The following is a 10,200-nucleotide window of genomic DNA, read 5'->3' on the forward strand; positions in this document are numbered from 1 at the left end:
TTGTGCTCTGCGGATAAGCAGTTTCTGGTGGTCCCTAGCCTGAGGGACATTCGGCTGGCTTCGACTAGGGCCAGAGCCTTTTCTGCCCTGGCCCCAGCCTGGAGGAATGCTCTCCCAATGGAAATCCGGGCCCTGTGGGACTTATTACAGTTTACAGGGCCTGCAATTCACAGATGTTCCACTGGGTCTTTGATTAGGGGCCAGCTTTGTGTTTCCCTTTCTGACTGCCATGCCCTTCTTTTGCAGCTGCCCAGGATTTACATCATGGTAGTACCCATGGTCTATAGTGTCACCTAGGTTAAGTGGTTTTAATGTTTTTATTGGAATATTGTTGGACACCACCCTGAGCCTGCTCGCAGGATTCCTTGGCAGCTGTGTTTCTCTAGCATTCACCACTGTTCAATCAAGCAGTGATGGAAAAGAAGGATGCAGCATCTACTGTTGTCTGTTTTCTATCTGTCTTCCGATTCTAGGGAGAATAAGGAGGAGCTACCACAACTAGTGGGAGTGATGAGTAGAGAAGAAGGAAAGATGGGCAAACTCGATTTTTCTGTGTGGGACTAGTGCTACTTTTGCCATCATGCAGAGAAAGAGGACAGATTATGATTATCTTCTAGAGCTATGGCATTTCAGCAGCTTCCCAGTAATGCTGAGCCATGATTGAGGATTGTCACACACAAATAAAAAAGATTATGAGTGCAATAAATTTATATAAGAGAAATTTAAATGTTGTTACAAGCAACTGCTATTTTCTAACTTATTAGAGATAATCAGCACTTGATCTATTCTATAAGGCTTCAGTTTTTTATTCACCCATCTCAAAAGATGAGAGTATATTAAGTAACAAATATAATAACCCCATTAGATGTACTGCATATAGAAATAACATGGCAGAAAGCGAGGAAGAAAATATCAATTACAGGAATGAAGACTACACAAGAGACCAAAATATTTAATACTTGACATGTTGTTTACTTATGCAGCAAGATTTCTGGGCATTTTATAAGCTCTGAGAACAAATGACACAAGGTTGACAAAGTCACTGTATTTTTAATACCTGTAATATGAATGTCTAAGCAAATATTTTAGCTCCACACAAAGTATCAGGGCCTGTGCACTTCTATGCATAAGAAAATATGTTTAACTTTCAACATTTAAAAGAGCAAAAGCAGCCAAGCACAAAAAATAGTTTTCTTGAAGTATTGATTTTCCTTCTGTTTAAAATAGTTCTTCAAGCAATTCTTAGCCCATGGTATATGTGTTATGTGCCATAAAGTTGCCTTTGACCTATGGCAACCCTATGAATGAAAGACCTCCAAAACATTCTATCGGTAACAGACTTGTTCAGATCTTGCCAACTGGAGGACGTAGCTTCCTCTATTGAGTTAAGCCATCTAATTTTTTGCCTTCTTCTTTTCCTACTACCTTCAGTTTTTCCTAGCATTATTGTCTGTTCCAGAGAGCCTTGGCTTCTCATGATGTGACCAAATTATAATAACCTCAGTTTTGTCATTTTAACTTCTAGGGAGAATTCAGGTTTGATGTGATCTAGAACTCACTTATTTGTCTTTTTGGCCATCCATGGCATCAGGAAAACTCTCCTCCAGCACCACATTTCAAATAAGTCCATTTTCTTCCTGTAAGCTTTCTTCATTGTCCAGCTTTCACATCCAAACATAATAATGGAGAATACCATAGTTTGGATTATCTCGATCTTGCTCCCTAGAGAGACATCCTTACCTTTAAGCATCTTTTCTAGTTCCCTCACAGCTGCTCTTCCAAGTCTCAAATTTCTTCTGATTTCTTGGTTACAGTCTTTCTTTTGTTTGATGATTGAGTCAAGAAATAGAAAATCTTGAACAATTAGCCCATAGACATAAGCAGAATTGCACTGAAAGTCTCTCCTTCAGAATTCTTACTAAAATGGAAAGGTAGATTTAAATCCTATGATACATACAATTTGTGCAGCTATGCTGCTGTATCGCCCAATTATACTGCTTTTTGCAGCCACTGCCTCTCTGCTAGCTGTCTGCCTCCAAAAAGGAAAAAAAAATGATATTTTTGAGTTCAGACTTACTATTCTGTCTCTGTGTGCCTTTGGTATTTTCCCATTAACTTGTTATTATTTCTTTCATTGTTGTTATTTAATTTTCATAATTCTATTTCTTTATTATTCCTTATTAATTTTGATGGAAGACCCACTCCCTTTCTTGAGTCTGTATAAGGGTTGCCAGCTCAGGGTTGGGAAATTCCTGGAGATTTAGGGGGTGGAGCCTAGAGAGAGCAGGGTCTGGGGAGGGGAGGGACCTCAGTGGGGTATAATGCCAGAGAATTCACTATCCAGAGAAGCCATTTTCTCCAGGGGAACTGATCTCTGTAGCCTGAAGATCAGCTGTAATTCTACTATAACACTGTTTGACGCTCATGCCATGGGTTGCCCATAAAACATTGCAGTCATAAGCATAGTTACACCCATCTAAACAGATAGATGGGCATTACTTTTTTTAGCATTAAACTGAAAGTTTCCCAGGTCTCCACTTCATTCTCTGTTGTATATTCTTCCCCTTCCTTATTTGTATGATTTATATGATTGTGAGTCTGTTGTCCTATCATTTTAAAAACTTTCTGTACAGCATTTAATTGTAGGTAATAATAGTAGTATTAGTAATACTTTATCAATTCTATCTGTATATATATTTGTGAATTCAACCTGGAAAACACAAGCAACGAACCTTAGAACAAGATATTTTACATGAAAGCACAGTACATTGCCTACTTCAGAAACTCACAGCAAAGCTACAAGTGACTTTCTCCATGTGGAGAACACTAGATTTTTCTCACAAGGTTTCTGGGGAAATGAAGTCCAAGTGGTTCTTCCCCTCTGTTAGAATCGCTGCCTGAAGAGCCACAAGAGGGCTTTGTTTGGGGGTGGGCAGCTGCTACTTTCTCCCAGGGCGTCCTACAGGCTGCCTGCTCCCGGGGATCTGCTCTGGAGAAAGTGGCTGCGTCGGTGAAACTTCAGCCGCAGCAACACTGGAAGGATCTGCTGCAGATTCTTTCGCTGTCGCTGTGGCTGAAGCTTCACCGATGCAGCCACTTTCTCCAGAGCAGATCCCCGGGAGCAGGCAGCCTGCAGGATGCCCTGGGAGAAAGTAGCAGCTGCCCGCCCCCAAACAAAGCCCTCTTGTGGCTCTTCAGGCAGCGATTCTAACAGAGGGGAAGAACCACTTGGACTTCATTTCCCAGGAAACCTTGCTAAAAAAATCTCCACGTGGAGAAAGTCACTTGTAGTCACACTCTAAGCTTGACTTGCTGATTTTCAAATAAGCTTAGAAAACCAGCAATTGGGGAGGGTGGGGGGGAACAGTCAGTGAAAGACAGTTGACAATGTAATTTTAAAAATGTCTTGCCAAACAGTAGGGAAATAAGAGACTTCTTCTGTAACATATGGTGTGATATAGTCAATTAAATGCCTAGTCAAGAAGTACAAGCTCCTAAATTGAATATTACATTCTCAATTTGCACCACCCCATACACACAGAAATACAAAAAAAGATCACATATTATGTGTTCTTTAAAAGTGATTAATTTAAGTACTTATCAGGGATGCAAGCTGATATAACAGTATACAAATGCATATAGTCATTGGTTATTTTATTTATTCTAAAATTCAATGAAGACAATCGATTGGATGGAAACCTACTTCTCCTGTGAACAAAAGGCATTGCTAGGTGTGCATAGGGTATCTGTGATCACTGTGGAATGGACCTCAAAGTTCCCATTGCCATATTATGGGTCATTTCCAATGAACTCCTGACTTTTGGGTCTGGAAGGGAGCTACAGCAGTTAAAGGAAAGCATGGAAGATCTATTCAGGATTACACTCATTTTTGAAGAAGGCAGCTGAGTGAAGTGAATGGAAAGTTTTTGTCCTTTCAAGCAGGCCCCCCCTTGCATTATTTTTTTCCCCTATAGAATTCAACAAGAACTGCTAAGAACTGAGTCAGCATATCTTCACTCAGGAGTCTGGTCTTCAGTGAGATCCTTGACATAATGGAATGTTGGCAAATTTTACAAATATAATGACTTAAAATCTGATGTAGAAGCCAATTTGTTTCAGAACACTAAGGGTCAATTCACACACAACTAACTTTAAGATAGAAGTGAGGTAGTGCTTAGACAGTTGGACTAGGATCTGTGAGACTCCATTTTTAAAATCCCCACTCTGTCATGGAAGTTTGCTGAGTGACCTTGGATCAATCACATGCACTTAGCCTAACTTACCTCGCAGGGCAAGAGTCCAGTAGCACCTATAAGACTAACAAAATTTGTGGTAGGGTATCAGCTTTTGTGAGTCACAGCTTAAGCTGCTATGCTAAATGAGCAAGAATTAAACAGTGATTAGTGGTGGAAAATCTCCTAAAGCCAATTTGTTCCCAACCTAAGATCTTGTTCTCAATCCATTCTAGTAATCTTTGATGTAAAAGGGAAGAGTATAATTTCCCAACCAATGACAGAAGGCTAATTGGGCAATAATTAGTATTATCAAGCCTGTCACCCTTTTAAAATATGGGAACAGTTGCAGAATGCTTCCAGAGGGGAGGAATATCACCCATCTGGTGAATCTGGGAAAAGATTGGTGCAAATATACTATCCCACCAAACAGAATTTATCTTGAATAGATCAATCTGAACCTCATCTGGGTCAAAGGCCATACCAGGACACATTTTCTGGATCTTAATACATACATCATTTTTCAATACTGGAGTCCAATTAGTATGATCTTCAGGTATAATATCCTGTACCATAGTATTACTGAAGGAACAAAATAGTTTCTTAAAGTGGCAACTTGCCTCTGGAACACTCCCCCTCCCTTGAGTCTCACCTGATGCCTACTTTACTTTCTTTTAGGCTATGCCAAAGCACATCTTTTTACCTCATTTTTAATTAGGAGTTATATCTTATAAGCTTTTTAATAGTCTGCTTCTGCTATATGACAATTTTTATGCCAAATAGCACCAAATTGAAAAGACAGAAAGAGGAAGACAGAAGTATAGTGCCCAGGTCACGTGAACTGATGGTATCACTTTACTTTGCTCTGGTTAGACCTAACTTCAGTTTAGGGCACCAAAGTTTAAGAAAGATGTTGACAAGCTGAAAAATATACAAAGTAGGGCAACAAAGATAGTGAGACCAAGTCCTATGAGGAAAGCTTGAAGGAGCTGGATATGTTTAGCCTGGAGAAGATGCAACTGTGTAGTGATACGACAGCCCTTTTCAATTGTTTTCTGTTGCCCCAGAGCTGAATTGTTTTCTGTTGCCCCAGAGGGGTGGACCAGAACCCAAGTTTTAAAATTAAATCAAAATTGTTTTTGGCTAAAGATTAGGAAGAACTTCCTGACAGACAGTCAGTGGAACAGACATCCTCGGGAGGTAGTGGGTATTATGTATTGTGATTTCTGCTGATAGTGATTTCAGCTAGTAAGGATTTAAGCTCAAAATAACATCTTCATTGAAGACCAGAATAGACAGACAACACAAGCTCAACATGAGCCAAATATATACACACAAACCCCACCCCAATGATAACTAACAACCAATAGGTACATGAAGCTAGAATCCTTATTTTGCATTAAGTAAGTAACTTATGTACAATGCTGTGATTTGACTTTATTGTACAGTACGGATTGGATGCAGCCAGCAGAAAAACAGCCAATAGCAATGAGGGCTTCAGGAGCCTAGGCTCAGAAAGAAGCTCAGTCAGCACATGATACCCCTCCCCCCTCAGCTTGGGACACCCCACCCCAATAATAGTCCCCAAGGGAAACTGGGAGATGGCGATTCCTCTGGGACCTGCTCAACTCCGTTGAAGTCTCAGGCCCACTGGCTGGAGTCGTAGTGCTCGTAGCGGGCTCTGTCCTCTAAGCAGAGGAGCCCCTGTCCCTTTTGGCAGCTTCTGCTCCACCCATTGGTGACAGCTAGTCCTGATTGACCTCAGCAGGAAAGTCCCCATGGTTTTTGGGTGCCACGGCTGGCTCAGACCCTGTGTCCGTTGCACAATGGGAAACATCACTGTTTGGGCTGTGCGCTTGCTCTGACCACTGCTGTCTAAGCTGGTTGATGTGCTTCCTGAAGACCTTGCCGGCAGCATCAGCCACTTTGTATGAAACCGATCCAGTGGCCTTGATCATGGATGCAGGGAACCAGACTGGCCTGTCCCTGTAGTTTGAGATCGCCCAGCTGTAACATTCTGGGTGACCCCAATACTTCTGGCTCCCTCCGGGTGTCTGGAGCAAAATCAGGGTGGAGCTCATTAAGCAGAGTTGTAAGCCAACGACCCATCAAAAGTTCCATGGAGCTGTGGCCTATAGCGGCTTGCAGAGTTATGTGCTGCCAAAGCAAGAGTTCGGTTAGCCACAAGTTCAAGTCCCCATGGCCTAACTTGTGCAGCGAGTCCTTAGTAGACCTCACCATCCGTTCCACCTGTCTGTTAGTAGTTGGGTGGAATGGTGTTGATGTGATGTGTCCGATGGCATTGTTGTTGAGGAACCTCTGGAACTCTTGTGAAGTGAACTGTGCACCATTGTCAGATACAATGGTGTCTGGTATCCCGTGGGTTGCAAAGAGGTCCCGTAAGGAATGGATGATGACTGCGGACATCATAACCAACACCAGAATGACTTCCAGCCATTTCGAAAATTAGTCCATGACAATCAGGAAGGTGTGTCCTTGAAAAGACCCAGCAAAGTCTATATGGAGCCGTGACTACAGTGTGTGTGTTGTCTCCCAGGAATGCACAGGGGCCTGTGGCATGTCGGGGTGAGATTCCTGGTACGGCTGACAAGTCCAGAACCATCTTTCAATTGCTAAGTCCATCCCCGGCCATCACACATAGCTGCAGGCCAAAGCCTTCATCTTCACAATCCCTGGGTGCCCTATATGAAGTGTCTTGAGCACCCACTGCTGTAGCCTGGGCGGAACAATGACTCTGCTTCCCCAGAGCAGGCAACACTTGTGAACTGAAAGTTCATGTTGGTGGGAGCTGTAGGGCTTGAACTCCGTGTCCATTCTGCCAGCCAGCCACCCCCTCTGGCCAGCCACCCCCTCCACACCCAGTCGAAGATCCTAGAGATCATGGGGTCATTGGCAGAGTGGGCCATGATGCCTGATGCCAGGAGGGGTGGCTGAGGCAGGTCCTCTATTTGCATGACCCTGTATGCAGGAGAGGGGTCAATGGCAGGGCCCAGTAGCAGCAGGTGGATGAGGGCATCAGCATGCCCAATGGCTTTGCCTGGCCTGTAGAAAAGCTGGTAGTTGTAGTCTGACATAAACACTGACCAGCACATCATCCAGGGGGACATGACTTGAGGGGTCTGCTGGTCTGAAGCGAAGAGGCCTAAAAGATGCTTGTGGTCAGTTGCAATATCGAAGTGACGCCCATAAATGTAATCGTGGAATTTTTTAACTCCTGTGACCAGGGCAAGGGCCTCCTTATCAATTTGCAGATAGTTCCTTTCTGCATGTGACAACATCCTTGAAAAGTACGCGATAAGGGCTTCCTGCCCATCTAGCATCCAGTGGCTCAGGACCACACCAACTCCATAAGGTGAGACATCGCAGGCGAGGATAAGCAGCTTGCATTCATCAAAGTGCATCAATACTGTGTAAGACAAAAGGAGCTCCTTAACAACGGTGAACACGAGGGCGTGCTTGCAGCCCTAAGTCCAAGGAGCATTCTTTTCTAGCATGTGATGAAGGGGCTCTTCTAGCAATGCCTTGTGAGGCAGCAATGCATGGTAAAAGTTCAAGAGCCCCAAGAATGCTTGTAGCTCTTTCTTTGAGCACAGTGGTGGTGTCTTGGTGATAGCTTGCTGTCCATTTGGTGGATGCCATCAGCATCGATCAGGAACTCCAGGAACTCCACTTGGGGAACACCAAACCGGCATTTTTCTTTCTTTACTTTTAGCCCGGCATCCTGGAGACGTCAGAGAAATTCTTGACGGTGGCCAGCAAGTTCGGTGGAGGATGCCCCTATGATTAGGATGTCATCAAAGTAGGGGATGACTTCTGGGATTCCCCTCAGCAGACCCTCCATAAGTCCCTGGAAAATGCCAGGGGCTATGCTGACCATGAACTGAAGTCGCTTGACCTTGAATATGCCATGGTGAGTCACGATGGTCTGCACCTCCACAGTGGCATCGTCCACAGAAGCTACTGTTAGGCTTGTGCTAGGTCAATTTTGGCAAATGTCTTTTCTCCTGCGATAGATGCCAGGAGGTGGCTGACTACCGGCACCAAGTATGTGTGCTGTTGGAGTGCCTTGTTTATTGTGGACTTGTAGTCTGCACAAATATGTACTGCCCCATTAGCCTTGATGGGCATGACAATTGGTGTCTCCCAATGGGCATGCAATATGAGCTCAAGGACTCCCTGGGTGATCAGGCACTCTAACTCCTCATTGATGCATGGTTTGAGTGTGAAGGGGACTCGACACGCCTTCAGACAGATTGGCAGCACTGCTGGATTGAGGTTGAAGGAGATGGATGGCCCAACGAGCCATCGAACATGGTGGGAAACTCTGCACAGTTTCAACGTCGGATTGGTTGATTTCTTGGACTCCTGTGATGTGGATGCCCAATGCGTCAAACCAATTGAGTCCCAATAAACTAATAAGGCATCCCTTGACTATGATCAGATGGAGGGGGGCATGAAAGTCCAGTGACTCAGCCAACTCCGTCCACTGGAACCCAACAACCCTGGAAGTCTGTCAGGATTAGATCACAAGGCTCAAGTTGTCGGTTCTTCCCCCTGGAGCACACTAGGTTGAAGGTGTTCATGGAGACAATGGAGAGCGCTGACTTGGAGTCAACTTCCATCTCACACCGTGTCCCCTCAGTGTGCACTGTGATGCAGATTTTTCGTTTGGTGGCTGACTTTGTGTTCAGGAAGATGGTACTGCCGGAACACTCAGTCATAGAGTGGCATTCTTTAGGCTGGGGAGAACGCTTCGCTGTCAGCTGCTATTGGCATGGAGTTGGGTGCAGTGTCTGCGGTGGGGATTCTCCCTTCTTGGTTGCTCTGCAGGCCCAAGCGATGTGCCCCCTCTTCCTGCAAGCCTGGCATTCAGCGTCATGGAATCAGCAGAACCTACACTTGTGTTTTCCCCTGCAGCTGCACAGGGGGACTCCCAATCGGTTTGCCATTTGGAATGTTTGTGCCATGTTGCTTGAGTTTGGTGAACCTCGTCATCTTCCCCTGAGTAATTTTTGAGGCTCTCATGATGGACCTGTTCTGCCTTCTTGGGTACGGTTGGACTCCACGATTTTTGCACCTCTTTGGTGGATTGGTCTGCTGCTTCCACTGCTAGTGCCTCCTTGAGAGCTTCCTTGTATGTGAGTTCCTTCTTGGCAAACAGCTGATGCTGCAGCTTTTTGTCCTGCAGGCTGCACACTAGTTGATCATGGAGAGCCATATCAAGGTCATGGAAGTTGCACTGTTGCGCCACTTGCTGGAGAGCTGTGATGAAATTGGTCACTGACTCGCCCTTGGGCCTGGTCTCACTTATAGAAAGAGTGCCAGCTGGCTATCTCAGATGGCTGTGGTGAGAAGTGGTCTCAGAGCCAGTCTTTGATTACGTTGAATGCTGCAGTTTGAAGCTGAGCTGGCACAATGAGTGCCCAGGCAATATCAAAAGTGGACTGCCCACAGACACTGAGGAATGTTGCCCTCTGGAGATCTGCATCCTTGACCTTGTTCGCTTGGAGGTAGAACTCGAACCTCACAATGTAGGGCTCCCAGTCCTCGGAGGTTGAGTCAAACAGCTTGAATTGGCCCTTGGTGGCCATGTCATAGAATGCTCAGGAGTGAGGAGGAAACAAGTGCCAACCCGGCGGAGACAACAATTCCTCACTGGCATGTGATTCAGCTTAACATTGTGGGGCTGCCTACCCACCTGAAGTGAATCACCTGAAGTGATTTCACTCTGACACTAATCGTTGCGTGGCTGCCTACCCACTTTGTATCCCATCCTTGTCGCCATTGTTATATATTGTGATTTCTGCTCATAGTGATTTCAGCTAGTAAGGATTTCAGCTCAGAGTAACATCTTTATTGAAGACCAGAATAGACAGACAACACAAGCTCAACATGAGCCAAATACATACACACAAACCTTGCCCCAATGATAACCAACAACCAATAG

At 44.7% G+C, this 10,200-nt stretch overlaps 1 pseudogene; it reads right to left on the reverse strand.

Annotated features, from left to right (window-relative positions):
* Window positions 1-6,149: 6,149 nt before the first annotated feature.
* On the reverse strand, window positions 6,150-9,471 carry LOC129326280 (uncharacterized protein K02A2.6-like; annotated as a pseudogene).
* Window positions 9,472-10,200: the final 729 nt, after the last annotated feature.

The sequence above is a fragment of the Eublepharis macularius genome, chromosome 3 (assembly GCF_028583425.1).
Source record: "Eublepharis macularius isolate TG4126 chromosome 3, MPM_Emac_v1.0, whole genome shotgun sequence".
Classification (NCBI taxonomy): Eukaryota; Metazoa; Chordata; class Lepidosauria; order Squamata; family Eublepharidae; genus Eublepharis; species Eublepharis macularius.